Raw genomic sequence first — 18613 nt, forward strand, 5'->3', positions numbered from 1 at the left:
TTGGCTCAGGCTGCAGACTTTCCGAAAATCTTTCAAAGGTTCACAAAAACCAAACAAGCAGCCTCTGGTCTTGATGCTCCCTGTACTTCTTGCAGCCCCAAGCCTAGCATTAGTGGTAGCTGGCCTTGGTTTGAGGCTTGGCCTCTCTCTGGCACTTCCAAGCCCAATGTAAATGACAGTCATCTGTGGATTGTTTTGTGGCTCATGCCAGGTGGCCCTGGGCAAAGCAGAGGCAGTGGCTGACTTTGGCCTGCAGAACCTTCCAGAAGGTTCCAGGACTGGCACCCATGGTGCCTGGCTTTAGATCCAGCTAGAGTACCACCCAGCTGCCTCCACAGAAGACATACCAAAAGTGCAGACTGACTGGGCAGGCACTAGAGCCCTGGTAAAGTAAATTCTGCTCTGTAGGGTGAGCTCCTGCACAATAGTTCTTCTACTGTGGTTATGGTAAGTCCTTACAGACAATCAGATGGAAGGCCAATCCCTCCCATTGACATACAAATAGCAAGCAAGGCTCAACTACAGCAGGAGGACATACAAAACCCACACAAGGGACACACCCGGAGCACCGGCTCAGGTGACCAGGGAGACTGCACCTACTACATAAGACCACTCTACTAAGATCAGGAGACATAGTAGATCCACCTAATAAATGGAAACAAATAGGAAAGGAGCCAAAATGAGGAGACAAAGAAACATGTCCCAAATAAAAGAACAGAACAAAGCTCAAGAAAAAGAACTAACCAAAATTGAGGCGAGCAATCTACCACATGCAGAGTTCAAAACCTGCTTATAAGGATGCTTAGTGATCTCAAGAACTTCAACAAAGAAATATAAAACATAAAAACAGAGATAGGAAACCTAAAAATGAGCCAATTAGGAATGAAGAATACATTAATTGAAATGCAGAATACATTACAGGGAATCAACAGTAGATTAAATGAAGCAGAGCATCAATTTGGAAGATTAGGTAGCAGAAAACACCCAATCAGAACCACAAACAGAAAAAAGAATCCAAAAAAAATGAGAATAGTTTAAGGGGATTCTGGGACAACATCAAGCATATCAACATTGGCAACATAGGGGTACCAGAATGAGAAGAGAGAGGGAAAAGAATAGAAAACCTATTTGAAGAAATAATGACTGAAATCTTCCCTAACTTGGTGAAAGAAATAGACATACAAACCTAGGAAATGCAGAGTCCCAAATAAGATGAACCCAAAGAGTCCCACACCAAGACACACCGTAATTTAAAATGTCAAAGGTTAAAGACAAAGAAAAATATCTTAAAAGCAGCAAGAGAAAAGCAGTTAGTTACCTACAAGGGGGCTACCAGAAGACTTAGCTGATTTCTCAACAGAAAGTCTACATGCCAGAAGGTATTGGCACAAAATATTCAAAGTGATGAAAAGCAAGGACCTACAACCAAGATTACTCTACTCGGCAATGCTATCATTTAGAATCAAAGCACAGATAAAGAGAAAGACAAATACCATATGATCTCACTTATATGTGGAATCTAAAGAACAGAATAAATGAGCAAACAAAACAGAAATACACTCAGAGATATAGAAAAAAATCTGTTGATTGCTAAATGGGAGGGGGCGGGAATGGGGGAAAAGGTGAAGGGATTCGAAAGAGCAAATTAGTAGATACAATATAGTCATGCAGATATGAAATACAGAGTGGGGAATGTAATCAATAGTGTTGTAAAGATTATGTAAGGGGGTCGGATGGGCACTGGACTTAATAAGAGATCACTTCATAGACTGGAGATGCCTGACCAATGTGCTGTACAACTGACGCTGAAGTAGAATAATACTTTATGTCAACTGTAAATATATATGCTCCTATATGTAGTCACAGGAGGTGGAGTATAGCATAAGGAAGATAGTCAATGTTATTGTAACAGTCATATAAGATGTCAGAGGGGTAGTAGCTTGGGGATGGGGGGTTATCACTTTTTGAGTGGTGTAAATGCCTAAGTATGATGTTGCTTTGTACACCTGAAACTAACAAAAAAAAAACAAAGAAAAAGGTATTTTATGATTAAACATGTTTGGGTGAAAAAAAAAACAAACTTCCCAGACAAGAAAAAGTTAAAGGAGGTCATCACCAAATCAGCATTACAAGAAATGTTAAAGGCACTTCTTTAAGAAGAAGAAGAAAAAGAGATAAAAAATGTGAATAATAAAATAGCAATAACTACATAGGAACTATCAACAATTACTTTGAATATAAATGGATGAAATCCTCCAATCAAAAGACATAGGGTGGCTGAAGTAGGTAAGAAAACAAGACCCTTACACATATGCTGCCTACAAGAGGCTCACTTCAGATTGAAAGACACACACAAACTGAAGGCAAAGAGATGGAAAAGAAATTCATGAAAATGGAAACAAAGAAAAAAACTGAGGTAGCAATACTTATACCAGACAAAATAGACTTTAAAATAAAGCCTATAACAAGAGACAAAGTAGGACTCAGTAATCTCACTTTTAGGTATTTATCTGAAGAAACCCAAAACACTATTTCGAAGGGACGTGGGCATCCATGTGTTCGTTGCAGCACTGTTTACGATGGCCAAGGCGTGGAGGCTGCCTGGGTGTCCACCACTGGGTGAATGAATATATATAATGGAATATTACTCAGTCATAAAAAAGAATGAAATCTTGCCATCTGCAACAACATGGATGGGCCTAGCGGGTATTGTGCTAACTAGAGTAAATCAGACAGAGAAAGACAATTGCCATATGATTTCACTTATATGAGAAATCTAAAGAACAAAATAAATGAACAAACAAAACAGAAACAAAGTCATAGGTACAGAGGACATTTTGATAGTCGCAAAATGGGAGGGGGTTTGGGGGAAATGGGTGAAAAAGGGGAAGAGATTAAGAAGTACAAATTGGTATTTACAAAATAGTTAGGGGATGTAAAGTATAGCATAAGGAATATAGCAATAATATTGTATAGCTATGTATGGTATCAGATGGGTACTAGGTTTATAGGGGTGATCACTTTGTAAGTTATATAAATGTCTAATCATTATGTTGAACACCTGAAACTAATATAATATTGTATGTATGTCAATTATAATTGAAAAATTTTTTAAAAAATTTAAAAATTCCACTCAATCCTGACATTGTCTACCCAGAGTTAGCAAAGACCCCCACAGGTTAAGGGCTTAGTTCCATATGATTGTCCCCATAGCCACAATGGGGTACACAGGCCGTCCATAATTTGCCCAGTCAACTGCCAATTTGAGGGCTCCCACAAACCATTCAGTTTGATAATTTGTTAGAACGACTCACAGAACTCAGGAAAATAGTTTACTTACTGGTTTATTGTAAAAGATACCAATGAACAGTCAAATGGAAGAGACATAGAGCAAGGTGTGGAGGGGCATTGGAGGTTTCACGCCCACTCCAAGCACCTTAGCCTCCTAGCACCTCTATGTGTTCACCAACCCAGAAGCTCCTGGAACTGCATTGCTTAGGCTTTTTTTTTTTTCTTAAATCGAGGTTTCATTACATAAGCATGATTGACTAAATCATTTGTCATTGGTGATTGAATTGAATCTCCAGCCCCTCTCCCCTCCTCAGGAGTCGGGGAGTGGGGCTAAAAGTTCCAACCCTCTAACCAGGTCTGGGTCTTTCTGGTGACTAGTCCCATTCTGACTGACACTCCCACCCCGAGTCATCTCATTAGCACACACTCGAGACATTCTTATCACCCTGGAGGTTCCAAGGGTTTCAGGAGCTGTGCGCCTGAAACTAGACACGAAGACCAAATATAGTTTTTAATTATACCACAGACAATAACTTTCATATGCTTACTGACTATAATTTTGAAATGTCTCTTAACTTATTTTGCCGTTTTCCTACAAGATTGTCATTTGGTCAAATTGTCTTCATTCTCATTTTTACCCTTTCATGTTGGAGATTTTATAAAATACTTTCCAATTCTACTTGTTTTTAACTCTTATCATTGAATCTTTATTTATTAATAACCACACAAGCATTAAATAATTGTTTCCCCAAAATGTTTTAGTTACTTCCTTCCTCTCCCCAACCACCAATATGAAACCTTCAAAACATTACCTCTCTCCTCAGTTTATCCTATTCCCCCCAAATCCCAGTTTGCTAAAAGTTTAAAACTTGTAATTCTAGGCCATCGTCATATTTTAAATTATAGCATGTCTCTTCATTTTATTTCGTTTTATTTTTATTTAATTTTTTAAGGAGAAAGGGCACAGCTCGCAGTGGCCCATGTGGGGATCAAACCGGCAACCTTGGTGTTATTAGCACCATGCTCTAACCAACTGAGTTAACCGTCCACCCATCTCATCATTTTAAATCATCCTCAGTTCCTGTATGCCCCCACTCAGCCACATCATCACCGTCACTGCTATGGACCTAGTAAATCCAATGCACTCTGTCCATGCACACCCTGCTTGTTCTTCTGCTCCCCCTTCCTTGGTTTGAGATCTATCATCCTTCATTTGGACTGCTTCCTTCTGAATTTTCTTCAGGAAGGCCACATGGTCCATCACACTGGCCCTATCAGCCTTTGCTGGACATAGGGGAAGAAGCAGCGGTTTTTATGTGTTTGATGGGAGGTGGGAAGGAGGCTGTTTTCTCCCGTCCTTGTGAACAGAGAGCCTTCAGTTCCAACAGGCATCTGCTCCAGGCCTCCAGAAGGTCTGCAGCAGCATGAAGTTTCCTGGAAGACTGCCCTGAGCAGGGTCAGTTTTTCTTGGTAGTATCCATATGGAAAAGCACACAGCCAGTCTTCACACCAGGGTTCCGGGCAGGGAACTGGCCCGTCTGCAGCCCCCAGACACAAGGGGAGGCAGCCCAGGCCCTGCTGTTTCCCCAGAGTAGGAGTTGGGAGGAAGAGGGGAACATACTGTACTCAAGTTCTCACCCGGGTGGCATTTCCAAGAAGCTCAACTAGGAAATAGAAATGACCATCATTTTCGGTGGTAACAATTGTGTTATGATCTGCCTTCCTGAAGAGGACAACATGGGCAGAGCTGGGTCACAGGTACGGGGGGAGCCAGGGTTCCCATGTGGCCCAGAGTCAGGGTGTACTTCTGGGAAACCGAGGCCTTACAGGATGGGCTCCACTTTCACCTGGAAATCCCACCTCGTGCTAATGCAGAATTGTCCCGGAGATGAAGTCACTAGCGGTTTGGTTGCCCCACTCTGCTGGCTGTGGGGCTTTCTCCTAGGAGGGAAATCGCCTCTGTTTTCTGGGTTTAGCCTCAGCCCAGCTCCCTGAGGCCGTGGCTGGAAGGGGAAGGTGAAGAGAGTGTGGTGCCCGTGTGACCATGGTCTCATATGGCTGGAATAACAGATAAAAACAGTTCTTCTCTTTTGATTATAAACATTATATACATTCACCATAAAAACTGGAAACTACAGAGAAGTACAAGAAAAATTAAAATCACCAATTGCCCAGCTACCCAAAATTTAGGCTGACATGTTTAAAAATTTTTTTCCTGTGAAATTTGCTAAAATATGGGAAGCTGTGGAGCCTGTGGCTTCACTTGCATTTGAATTCTGTCTCTATAGCTGTTAACCTTACATAGCTTTCTTAATCCTACTGATTCTAATAGTCTTGATATATCAAATGGGAATAAATATATCTTGTATGAATTTCCTCGGGTTGCTATAACAACATACCGCAAAATGGATGGCTTAAAACAACAGAACTTTATTCTCTTACAATTCTGGATGCCAGAAGCTTTAAATCAAAGTGTTGTCAGGGCCTTAATCCCTCTTAAGGCAGTAGAGAGGCTCTTTCTTGCCTCTTCTAGTTTCTGGATATTGCTGGCAATCCCTGGCATTCCTTGGCTTGTAAACACACCACACCAATCTCTACCTCTGCCTTCACATAGCCTTTCCCTATATGTCTGTGTCCAAATTCCCCTTCTTTTATAAGGACACCAGTTATTGGATTTAGGACAGCCTTAATCCAATATGGGCTCATCTTAATTTGATTACATCTGCAAAGACCTTATTTCCAAAAGATCACATTCATAGATACCAGGTGGACATGAAGTTTTGGGGACACTTTTCAATCCCGTAGATACCTCTCTTACAGAGTTGTTGCAAGGAAGAAATGAGATGATGTTTCTAAAGCACTTACCACTGTACGTGGCAGGGCACACAGTAGCAGGCCCTAAATCTACAGAAGGTGCCAAAAAAAAGTATACACATTTTAAGAAAGGAAAACTGTATTAAAATTGTAATACTCAATATATACCAATAACAAAAGATGAATACAAGTCATGTTTGACTTCTGCAATGACAAGAGGTGCTCAAAGTGGTTACCATCAATGTAATTTTAATGCAGGTTTTTCCTTTCTTAAAATGTGTATACATTTTTTGGCACCCTCTGTACATGTGTGTGTGTGTATATATATATATATATATATATATATATATATATATATATATAGAGAGAGAGAGAGAGAGAGAGAGAGAGAGAGATACCATATCATATGTGTGTATGTCTTAGTGTGTGTGCATACATACAATGTCTATGTATGCAACATATCAGAAGATATAATGTACTGTCTGTGTGTTTGTATGTGTGTACAATACATATGTATAAAATCTGTAGGGAGCTACCATATATTGTATAGTATAAATTAGGGTTATATGACACAAAGTCTCTGTCTACTTGTCAGTGTAACTGGTTTCTTTTTTTCCTTATGCCATTAAAACATGACATGAAACATCAGAAACATGATCTTCAATGACTGTGTTCCACCATCTGGATGCGTGATCATTTGTTTAAGTTATACTCCCCTCCTGTCTGACAGCTAACCAGTTCTGACTCTTCACAATTCCCCTGCTTCTGTGGTGAACCTCCTATGCAAAGCCCTGCACAGCCCCAATTGGAAGTGCGTTTCTGCCCCTGACTCTCCCAGGAAGGTTGGCAGTGAGCCCTGAGCTTCTGTGCCCTGTGTGGGCCTCTGATTCTGTTTTCTTCCATCCTCTGTGATGTCTGCTACACCTGAAGTTCCAGATGCATATGACGTCTCCAGAGTAAGCTGATTTCCTCCTTGGGTGGACAGCTGCAAGTCATGGGTCTGCCTGTTGGCACATGACAGTTCCTGGAAATAAGTTTGCATGAATCTTTTCCAGTAGTTGGCTTACTAGAAGAAGTCAATTTTCCTTCTACAAATGTAACCTGTTTTTTCTAAAATAAGACACAGGAATCCAATCATGGCTAGGTACAATTTACCAATAATCCCAAATAGGATGATTAAAAGAAAAATACCACCTAGCGACTTGCTAAGAACTTTTAATTAAATGTAACTACTATCTAGCCCAGGGGTGTCCAAACTGCGGCCCGAGGGCCAACTGCGGCTCGCAATCCATTGTTAATTGGCCCACAGCAAATTCCAAAAATATATTTAGTTTACTTAAATAAACCAGGTGAAACAATATGTACTTCACCTCGAGTGAGCGGCACGGCTGTTTGTGTATTTTACCGCAAATGGCCCTTGGTGAAAACCATTGAAAAAAGTTTGGACACCCCTGATCTAGCCTCTGTTAAAGTTACATATGCATTTAATGTCTTGGGTTAAGCAGTTACTTCATCCTGAGTATTTGTTCTTGGTCATAAACTGAGGATAAGTTACTCTGAGAAGAAGTGCTTCAGGTCAAAGTTGGGCCGTGACATCCCCCAACCCTCCTGTGCCCTGGAAAGGAGGAAAGAGAGAGACCTGCAGCTCCCTGAGGTCCCTGCTGCACCTGTGCTCCATCCCCGTCCCTAGTAGCTTACCAGGAAAAGGGAGAGGTCTCCAGGGGTGCAAGCCTCAGCAGCCCTGCTCCTGGGTGGTAGCCCAGATAGGAGAAATCTTCCAAAGAGGCTTTTTTTTTTAAACAATTTTCTGCAGCTGCTTTTCCATTGTCACTAGAATGGCAACCAGAACACAAAACACACTTGCATTAGTTTTCTATTGCCATGTAACAAATTACCACCGTTAATGGCTTTTTTAAAAAAGCCTAGAAGACTTCTGGAATGACTAAGGACTTCCATGTACCCTTGCTCCAGCAAAACCATAATTTCAACCGGTGAAACTATTTGTTACAAAGACAACAATCATTTAAAGACTCTGGAAGTTGTCCTAAGACCATAGAGCAAATGATGAAACATTCATTTAAGAAAATCTACTAAACTTCATAAAGAAGAGTGAGAGGCTGTGGCATTTGAGCCATGATCTGCTCCATTAACCCTCCACCCCCAACAGCTCCATGGGACCGAAGCTCCACCCCAGGCATGTGCAGCCAAGATTCAGAGGTCCCTCTCCCCTAGATCTTAGTCTGTGGTTACTATGGACTCATCTTAGAATGAGCAGGTTGTGGAATTTCTCGTCTTCCACCTCGATGCTGCAAAAGTTCTGTTTCAGGCAGGCACCAACAGAAGACCAGGTCTCTTTCCCCGCATGCATCCCCCACTCACAAAGAGGACGTTCTACTCCAGGTGTGACAGGCTGAGTGTACAGGGATCCCAATCATCCCCTGCCCAGCTCATTTTCGGGGTGGAAGTGCAGGAGAAAATCACAAGGGGTATTAGGAAAAATCTTTGAAATGAATGAAAATGAAGACATAACGTATTAAAAGTTATGGGATGCAGCCAAAGTTAGGCTTAGCGGGACATTTATGGCTATAAATGTCTATGTTAAAAAAGAACAATAATCTCTAATAAATGTCCTAATGGTCCCCCTTAAGACACTGGAAAAAGAAGAGCAAACTAAACCTAAAGTGAACAAAAGGAAAGAAATAATAAAGACTAGAGTAGAACTTAATGAAACAGAGAAAAGTAAAACAATAAAGAAAATCAATGGAACTAAAGGTGGTTTTTGGAAAAAAAAATCAACAAAATTGACAAACCTTTACCTACACTGATCAAGAAACGAAGAGAGAAGACATAACCTTATAAAAATAAAAAAGGATTAGAAAAGATGATTATAAATTTTGTGTCAGCAAATTAGTTAACTTAGATAAAATGGACAAATTCCTAGAAAGATACAAATTATTGAAATTGACTCTAGAAATATAGAATATCTGAAAAACCTTAAACAAGTAAAAAGGTCAGATTAGTTGTGGCGGGCCAGCCGCCACGAGTCGAACGGTACCTGGGAGGAGGAGTGGAAATGAAAGAAAGAGGCACACACAAATGATGATGCGGCCGGTCTCCAGTGATAGTGGAGCGCTTTGTTTAATTATCTTCACCAATATATACCCTATGGGTACGTGCAGTTTAACAATCACATGTGTGCATTACCTCACAGAAAGTAAATTTTCAACTTTTACAAAGAAACTACAAAATCTCTACAAAACTCCCCAAAGTAATTAACAAGACAAAGTCTACCAATCATCCTGATAGCCATCAGTTATCTGTATCCCGGAAAACCGGCCACTCCCACCTCATTTCTCAGCAGCTCGCAAGCCCCCTGGAGGGACAAGCAGAACAATGTCTTAGGACTTGAAACAAGTTAATCATGAACTAAGCCAGGCCGCAAGTTTCCAGAGAAACAAGAAATTATGGCTCCCCACAATTAGTAATTTAAAAACTACCCAGAAAGAAAAGCCCATGCACAGATAGCTTCACTGGTGAATTCTGCCAAACATTAATAAAGAATTAATATTAATTCTTCACAAATTTATCCAAATAATAGAAGAGGGAATACTTCTAACTGCTCTATGAGACTAGATACCAACAGCAAAGACACCAAAGCAAAAACCAGATCACTATCCCAAATGAATATAGATGTAGAAATCCTCAACAAAACAAATTAAGTCCAGCAACATAAAAATAGTATTATACACCATGACCAAATAGGATTGATCTCAGTAATGCAAGTTTGGTTTAATCATCCAAGAATCAAATAGCGTAATGCAATGTGTATTGGAATAAAAACCAGAAAACATGTGATCGTATCAATAGATTTAGAAAAATCACTTAATAAAACACCAAAACCCTTTTATAATAAAACCACTCAAGAAACAAGAAGTAGAAGTGACATTCCTAAATCTGGTAAGGGACATTTATGAAAAACACAGCTTACATCATCTTAATGGTGAAAATCTGAATGTTTTCCCTTGAAGATCAGGGATGTATTCCTTTGACACATTTATTCAACCTTGAACTGGAAGTTCTAGCCAAGACAATTGGGCAAGTAGATAAAATAAAAGGCATCCAGATTGGAGAAGAGGTAAAACTATATACACAGATGGCATGACATTATAGATATAAAAATCTTAAGGAATAGACCATAAAAATGTACCATTAGAACTAATAAATGAGTTCAGCCAAGTCTCAGAAAATAAGATCAATATACAAAAAGCAATTGTATTTCTACATACTTGCAATGAATGTTTAAAAAAAGAAATTAAACAATTCAATTTTCAATAGTATCAAAAAGAATAAGATATTTCAGAATAAATTTAGCAAAAAGACGTACAAAACTTTTACATTGAGGACTATAAAACATTGTTGAAGGTAATTAAAGTAGATCTAAATAAATGGAAAGACATTCCATGTTCACGGTTTATAAGAGTGAATGTTGTTAAGATTGCGATACTGCCCCAAATCACCTACCAATTCATTGGGAAGAGCTACTCTCTTCCTTTCCTCATTAAGCTCTTACTGTCAACATTTTAACCCTCCAAATAAGGTAGGTTAGTTTTAAGAGTTACATCACAACCCCTCCCCGAGAGCTAATTAAGGAGTTTTAGAATTTTAAGCAGTGTGGAGTGAAGGTACCTGCTGAGAGACTAGCGCATTTAAGTTTTTAATAGCTGTGAGGAAAACAAGAACACATGAAAGCATGTCCCGTTGTGCACTCCAGTAAAATCTCTCCGTTGCCTTTTAAAGGCTCCTTGTAATTAATTTAGAAAAGTTTTTATGTGAGTTATTTCATGTTTATGAAGACATGAAATGGTGGTGTTAGTTTCGGGAGAATTATAGAAATCTTCATTCTGGGCTTTTCTCACATCAAATGCTGACACACAACAGTGCTGTGGCATGTCTTTCTCTGTCCTGACCCACAGTCCATGACGCTTTCTATATTCACTTCTTCTCTGCTCCCGCACACATACCCGTACACACTCCTGTACACGCTCTCTGTAAACACTCCCTGCACATGCCCTTAACCACCCTGTGCATACACCTTTCTCCAAGGAGACACAAGTGAATCACACACGCGCTGAATCAGCAGTTTTTCAATCTAAACCCGCTTGATGTTTCTTTCTACGAGTGAGCTTATGAAATTCACAATTTTAGGATTCGCAGGTGCTATGGGTTTAACCTCTGCCCATTAGATCAGTGTTTGGCAGGAGTGAGAACTAAAAGAAATGGCCCTCTGAACCTCTTGTCCCAGTGCCTCCTGCTGGACAGGAAATAGACCCTGGGCCAGGGAGACTGCTCCCCTCTGAGGATGCTGGCAGGGGCAGCTTCTCTCACTCCTGGGGGCCGTCTGGCCCATGTTTGCGCTGTCCACAGCAGGGTCTTTCCTCCGCAGCTGAGGGAAGATTCTGGGAAAGGACTTGGGATTGGTTTCAGATGTGTCCAGGAATAATACTCTCACTTGGAGGTCATAGCTCTTTGTCAAGGGCCCCGTGGGGTGCAAGGGACATCTGGGCAGCAGAAGGGGTTCATGTTGCTGGGGAGTTTTTGCTGAAGGAGCAACTCCTCTTGGTCACCACTTGCCTCCAGCCAAAAAGAAAGCTGACTTGTCGGGGTGCATGGGAAACAGGGAAGGGGAACGTGTGGAGTGGTCTGTGTGCCAGGACATGGGCATTGGTCAGGTAGGGAGGTATGGAATGTGGAACTTGCTAAACAAATAATCTCGTCTTCATGGAAAAGACATGAGATGGGGATGGAGCCCATTAGCTGGCTGACCTCTCCCCACCAAAAGAATGGGGTTTTCAGGTTTGAGATCCAGATGGAGGAAGGGCTAGAGGATATCTGTAGTCTCAGGATGAATCCTTTACCTGAGTTGCTGAAGCCACCTCCCGGTCTCCCAGGATGCCCTGCTGAGGGGATGCCTCTCCCACAGAACGCACTGCTCAACCCCCCAGACAGATCCCACAGAAACGTCTCTAAGCCACGTTCTGCCAGAGGCAACTGGAGGTTATTGATCTTACGTGTTTTAAAGGATTCTATTACTCATGATATTATTGACATTGACAAGAATTGGCTTAAACTTGGAATAAAAATAAAACCTGAGTCGATGGAGGTCTGCACATGGTTTATCCACTGTTTGAAGGCTAGCTGTTGGTGCTGGATGGGGGGAGGGGGGTTCACAGTATGAGGGATATAAATGATGAACGTCTAAGTATTACCTTGTTTTGTACACCTGAAACTAATAAATAAATAATTTAAAAAAAAAAAAAAAGAAAGGACTGGAAAGGATGTTTCTGGTTCATTTATTTACCCAGAACCCGTGACAGCCCTGCTCTCTGGGGTCATGGAACTTCTGGGCTTGGGTCCTGGGGTCTGAACTAGAGTCCCCGTGGCATTTATTGGCTCTGGTTCCTTGGGAAGGAGCTCACAATAGCTTGGGATTTGAGTTCTCCCATAAGTGAGGTCATCTGTGTGTTTTTTGTAAACTCAAATACTCTCACACTCAAAACTCTGTGGAGTACCCCCCGAAGCAGCCCATCAGCTGTGGGGGGACTCTGTCAGCACACCTGGCTGTGCTATGTCAGAGGGGCAGGAAAATGTGTCACCCGAAGAGGATTTTCCAGAAACACAAGCCTGCTGCCCCGCAAGCTTATAACTCAGCCCTGACCCACTCGAGTGAGTCCGACCTGCTCATCTCACCAATAACAGGGTGAAGGACCCGTGAAACTGCTCAATTGTCCAAGCTGGTTGGAGGCAGCTGGTTAGCGGCAGAGCTGGCTGGAGCCTGGGTGCAGGTGCTCATTCTCCTACCACACTTCATAGTCACCCTCTCTAGTTTTTGCTTTCTGAGCCAAAGGGAAGCACGCATCCCCACTAAGGGACCAACATCAGCCTTCTCAATGGTGTTACCAGGGTGGCAATGAATGAGACGTCTTTCTGGATTTTGGAGCTGCCTGGAAGGCAGTGAATGCCAGCCTGGAGCTCAGGCTTGGGGTCAGCCTTCTGCCCTGCAGCTCCCGCTGGCCTGTCCTGGGCAAGCGGCTGACATACTCTGTGACTGTCCACACAGAAAGCATGAGCTGTGCTTACTCCTCCTCATTTCTGATAGCCATTTTCTTTCCGGTGAATCGAGCAGGTGGCTTCTGGCTCTGACTGGGCTTTCAGTGCAGCCTAAGTGCAGAGCTGATGTGAGCGGCCCACGTGGATGGTAATTGACTGAGCTCCACATGGGCGCTTCAGTGTGAGAAGCCTTAAAGAAGTGGGATTCGGTCTTTCAGAGACTGACCCAGTCTGGCTCCTGGCAAGAGTTAGCCTGCTTTGGAAAGGCAGTGTAATCGCGCTGGCCACAAAGCTTCCCTCTCTGATCTCACATGTGCAGGTGACACTGGTTCTCAGAGGGTGGCTTCTGCAGCTCCCCACCCACTGTGAGCACAGTGAAGCCACTACCCCCGAGTCAGCAGCCTGGGAGCCAGCATTCTACCCTGGGACAAACCTGGACACACGTGATTAACCCCTCACGGCCAACAAACAGAACAGTAAGAAAAACACAAGCAGAGAGGCAGAGCCTGGCCTTTTGTTTGTGGTTAATGAGAACTGTTCAGCGATCTAGGATTATGCTGACATTCCTAAGGATGAAGAAACCTGTTCTCTGCAAATAACTGAGGAGGGAAAAATAGAAAGGAGTGAAATGTCTTAGGAGAAGTGAAAAGGAACGTGCCTGCTTTGAAGTTCTGTGTTCATAAGTGAGAAGCAGTAACGCATTTAAAAACACCCAGAAACATGTAGAAGAAAGCTAGCTTAATCAACCAGAATCTCATAGATGGCATTCCCTTTTTCATACTGTGTGCTATGAAGCTGAGAGGAATCGAATGTGAAAGCCACCCTGAAGACAAAGGAGCAGAACTCAAAACTGCCCCAGTCTCCACATGTGGCAGCTCTAGTCAGCAGTAACATGCCACAGGGACAGTCCTGTCACAAAACACTTCCAGACTGGAAACCCCACAATATCTAATGTCCTGAAGTCTTGTCACCATACTACAGTATGTCTGTGTTATAATTCAGTGAGGGGGATCACACAACTTGACAAAAAAAGAAAGAACTCATCCTGCTCTGAATTTTAATAACTAGTGTTTCGTCAGAACGAGTAAAAATCAAAGTTAAAATTCAAGGAAAAGGAAAACATGGGAAACCACGAGGACAAAAAAAGGATCTGAAAGTTAGAGAAAATTCACACCATGAAGCAAAGCCCACAGAAAAAAAAGAAAAGAGGGAATAACAAAAGAAAATGGAAACGTGCTGAGAGACAGGGAGATCCTTTTAGCATAGTTAAAAATTGAAAAAAAAAAGCTGTTTTCATTTGGGAGATTATCTGGACATTGAGATTGGAAGCATTTATGACCTTGAGGTATCATGTGGACATACAAAAAAAAAAAATCAATGAGCCACATTTAAACATGTTTACTTGAAATAAAAATGTTAGTTTTCAGTTCTTCTATTGGGCAAATAAATTTGGGGATTCTCAGAGAGTTCCATTTTATGATCTTAGGTATAAGACTGGAAAAAAACCTATGTTATTGCATTTAGTGGATCAGATTCAATTGGTCAGAGGATTGAGGTTTTAATTAATTTTAAAATTTTCCAGGTAAAATGTGGCGAAATAGGTGTGAGACAGATAAAAAGCAGGTGCAGAGGTGTCTGGTCCATGAGCCCCACAAGTTTCTGAAGATGAAAACAAACCCTTTGCTGCCTCGTGAGCTAGGAAACTGCTGGACTCTTGCCTGTGAATTTTCTAGGCTATGAAATTGCATGTAAACCTCAAAGGTGTACCACACAGATGTTTGCCATCCAACGGTCATTTTTATAGCCTCACAGCCAAGTCAGTGCTTGTGGAACATATGTTCTCAGGCAGCAGCAGAGAAAGAAGGGGTCTGGTTGTGCAAAGGGTCTCAGCAGAGCTGCACACGGCGCAGATCTTCTCCAGAGGTCTTTCAGTGCTTGCATCGTGCAATGTCTCCGGCTGCCTCTGACCCCACCTTCCTGGGTGTTAGGGGCTGAAGTGTGGCTCTTCCCCACAACTCACGTGCTGGGTCCTGATCCTCAGTGTTTCAGAATGTGTACTTAGGTATCACAGAGGAGCTACCCAAGGACTGCTCACTGGGGCCACCAGTTCATACTCTCCACCTTTGTGTCCCATTGGGTGGATGCAGGGCAGGGACTGGCCACTGACCCCGTCAGGGAGGGAGGGGCTACCAGTGAGCAACCTGACATGCTTTATGTTTCAATCCCAGCCTCTGCCTCCAAGTGCGAGGGTTTCAAAGTCTCCTTTTCCAGTCTGTTGTTTGGAAGTTGGGCCTTACCTTTTTTAAGGCATGGTTGTACGGGTGGCTAATTTCCTTGGCTGGACCACATTCACCATCATTTTGCTGATCCAACTCTGCCATTTCCTCTACATGGTGTGGGCTGGTCAGAAGCTAGCCACCTCTTATAAGACTGTTCACACGAGGAGAGGATTCTGTGGTTCCCTATGTGGGGACGGCAGGCAGCAGAGTTCATCTTCCCACAGTAGGCGCCCTTCCTCCCCCCTCGCTCGCCTCCCCCACAATGTTCACTGGTTCCTGCGGGCTGGGGTACAGGCAAGCATGGACTTGAAGTCAGCCTTTGCCTCTCCTTCCCCAGCGCCTTTGAACCTCCCTCTCCATGTCTAAGTGGAGGGGAAAGAGCAAGAAAATACGGGCAGAGCCCCAGCCCTCCTCCCAGGCCTTCTCTTGGGAGGATTATCCCAGAGAAGGGGGTGGGGTGGGGCTGCTGAGGAAGACCATGAGGAGGGTCAGCCCTCCAGCCAACTGTCCTCCAGACTCTTGGGGTTTTATTCCCCAGAGCCAGTGGCAAGGGAATGTGGTTTCCCCTGTGCTGAGCTTGGCTCTGTCCAAATACCTCAAATTGTGCTTAAAACTTGGCATCACTGTGAACGTTAATTGCCCAATAGAGTCAAAGTGTGAATTTCCAAGTCTTTGGAAATTATTTCATGAAATTTATTAACATCAATTATTTAAAGTTTCTCTAAGGTGTGAAAATTATTGAACACCAAAGGTTCACCTCAAGTTTTTACATTAAAATCAATTATATACATATATATATGCAAAAAAGCAGAATATACCTAGTAATGCGTATATACCTATGTGCACGGTAACACCCCCCATCCACACCACATGCGCATGCACACGCACACACACATATATAGTTAGCAGAGCTTATGGTAGAAATGAGATATTTTTTCTTAGCTACATTAGATAATTTTTCCACAAAGCATATACATATAATATATATATATATATACACATATATATATGTGTATATATATATAAATATATATATCTCCTGCCTTTTCATTTTAAATAAACAATAATCTCTATGACCTTTGGGCAAAATTCTACTTGCAGAACAAAGGCAGGGACCACACCCCTTGGCTGGCTGAATATCTACCACAGGAACCTGAAAGAACTTTGCCACTTGCAGGGCGACCTGTGGCCAACTCCAGAATTCCCTATCCAAGGGAATCATGATATCTGCCTCAAAAAGGATATTAGATGGTAAAGTGTAAACTACTTTTAGGTAAGCAAAACTTCAGGAAGTAGATTATCCTGAAACCGCCAGCTTAACCCACTTGGAGGCAAGATGTAAACTCATGCTTGCTTTTCCTGCAGGCCTGTCACTGAATAGAACAGGAGATGGGTTTCTCACTGCTTTTGCTTGGGAGACCAAAATTCAAATCCCATTCTGCTAATGAGTGGCATGGTGTGTCTTTACCTTTTTAAAATTTTTTCCTGAATAGGACCATACAAGAGATTTCATTGAATGGCTGGGACTGGTTTCAAGAGCTGAGGCTTTGGTGGGTTCAGAGTGTAAAAGAGGAAATGTGGTCCTTTCATGACGCTTTCTGCTGGCCATACACCTCAGGCACAGAGCTCGGCCTCTCCTGCACACCCGTCCCCTTCTGACTACATGCAGACCTTTCTCTGTCCCCTGGCAGGTAGAGTGGACCCCTGACAGAGACATTGGTGGAGGGCTCGTAGCCTCAGGAATCTTCCAAATTTGCCCTGTCCCATCCACCTCCTCTGCCATGTTGGGCTATGAGGCTGGCAGAGTGGGGACTGGCCCTGACTAGCTAAAGAAGCCCCAGAGGAAAGAGAAACAAACATTTCTCTTGTTGAAACCACTGTTTTCTCTCTCTCTCTCTCTCTCTGTGTGTGTGTGTGTGTGTGTGTGTGTGTGTGTGTGTGTGTGTGTTCCTTGACAACAGGCCATAGGGGAAGTGGCTGGTGGGTTTCTGTCATGCACAGCCAAACGACATTAAATGCTTCAACAGCCAACTGATCTGAGCATGGGTTATTACTAAATTATATCATTTAAACACAAATTTTCCCCTTGTGGAAAATCTCCTGGGCCATTCCACCTGGTCTCATTTCCTCTCAAGGTGTGTTTGTGACTGCGTCATTCTCACCAGAGTCTTTGCCAAAGTATGAGAAGAGAAAGGAGAATGACTCTCAGTGGTTGGGTTGGTTCAGTTTCTATTGCAGTTGCTATTTGATTTTTCATAAAAGGCTTGGGGAGAGGAAGATATGGGCAAGAATTCGATTTCTGAACTGTCAATGTGGTTTCAACTCTAAACCGGTGTAAAAACTATGTGGTTGAAAAGATGTTTTTTAAAATGTCCATTTTAAGCACACAAGTATAGATAGAATGGTATAAAGCAATCCCATGGGCCCCAAACACAGCTTCAATGATTATCCACATTTGTAATGTTGTTTCATTTATGCAGTGGTACTCTGAGTGTGAATCCCAGTGTTATGTTAGAAATGGGAATTCTAGGCTACTAGCCTGAAGGGGTGGGAAGCTCTGGCAGCCAGCAGTCTCTGTTGAATGCCCCTCCAGGCGATCATGGTGCTTGCCAAAGTTTGAGAACCATGCGTGTATGCTCTGGGTTTTTTGGTTTGTTTGTGTTTGTTGAAGCTTTTTAAAGCAAATAATGGACTGCATATATCTTTTCTGCTAGATCCTTCCATATACATCTTTAAACCAAAACACTTATTCTTTAATGTAACAGATACGACATTATCACCTCTAATCGTTATAATCATATTCTGAACCCAGCTGTTGTTGTAATGACCAGCACATAGTTCAACTTCCTTGATTATCTCTAAATGCCTTTTTACCTTTGGCTTTTAAAATCCAGATCTAAATAAGGGCTACACATTGCTTTAGCTTGTTAGGTCACTTCATTTTGTTTTATTCTAAAAACATCTCTCCTCTTTTTATTCATCTGTTTATTTATTTTTGTTTGGAGGAAACATGTCATTTGTTTTATAGAACATCCCATGTGTTCAGGCTTTTAAATTTCCGTGCTTCTGTGTCCACAGCTATGCTTTTAAATTTCTCTGCTCCCAAATATTTCTGTGAAAGT

The sequence above is a fragment of the Rhinolophus hipposideros genome (assembly GCF_964194185.1).
Source record: "Rhinolophus hipposideros genome assembly, chromosome: 11".
Taxonomy (NCBI): domain Eukaryota; kingdom Metazoa; phylum Chordata; class Mammalia; order Chiroptera; family Rhinolophidae; genus Rhinolophus; species Rhinolophus hipposideros.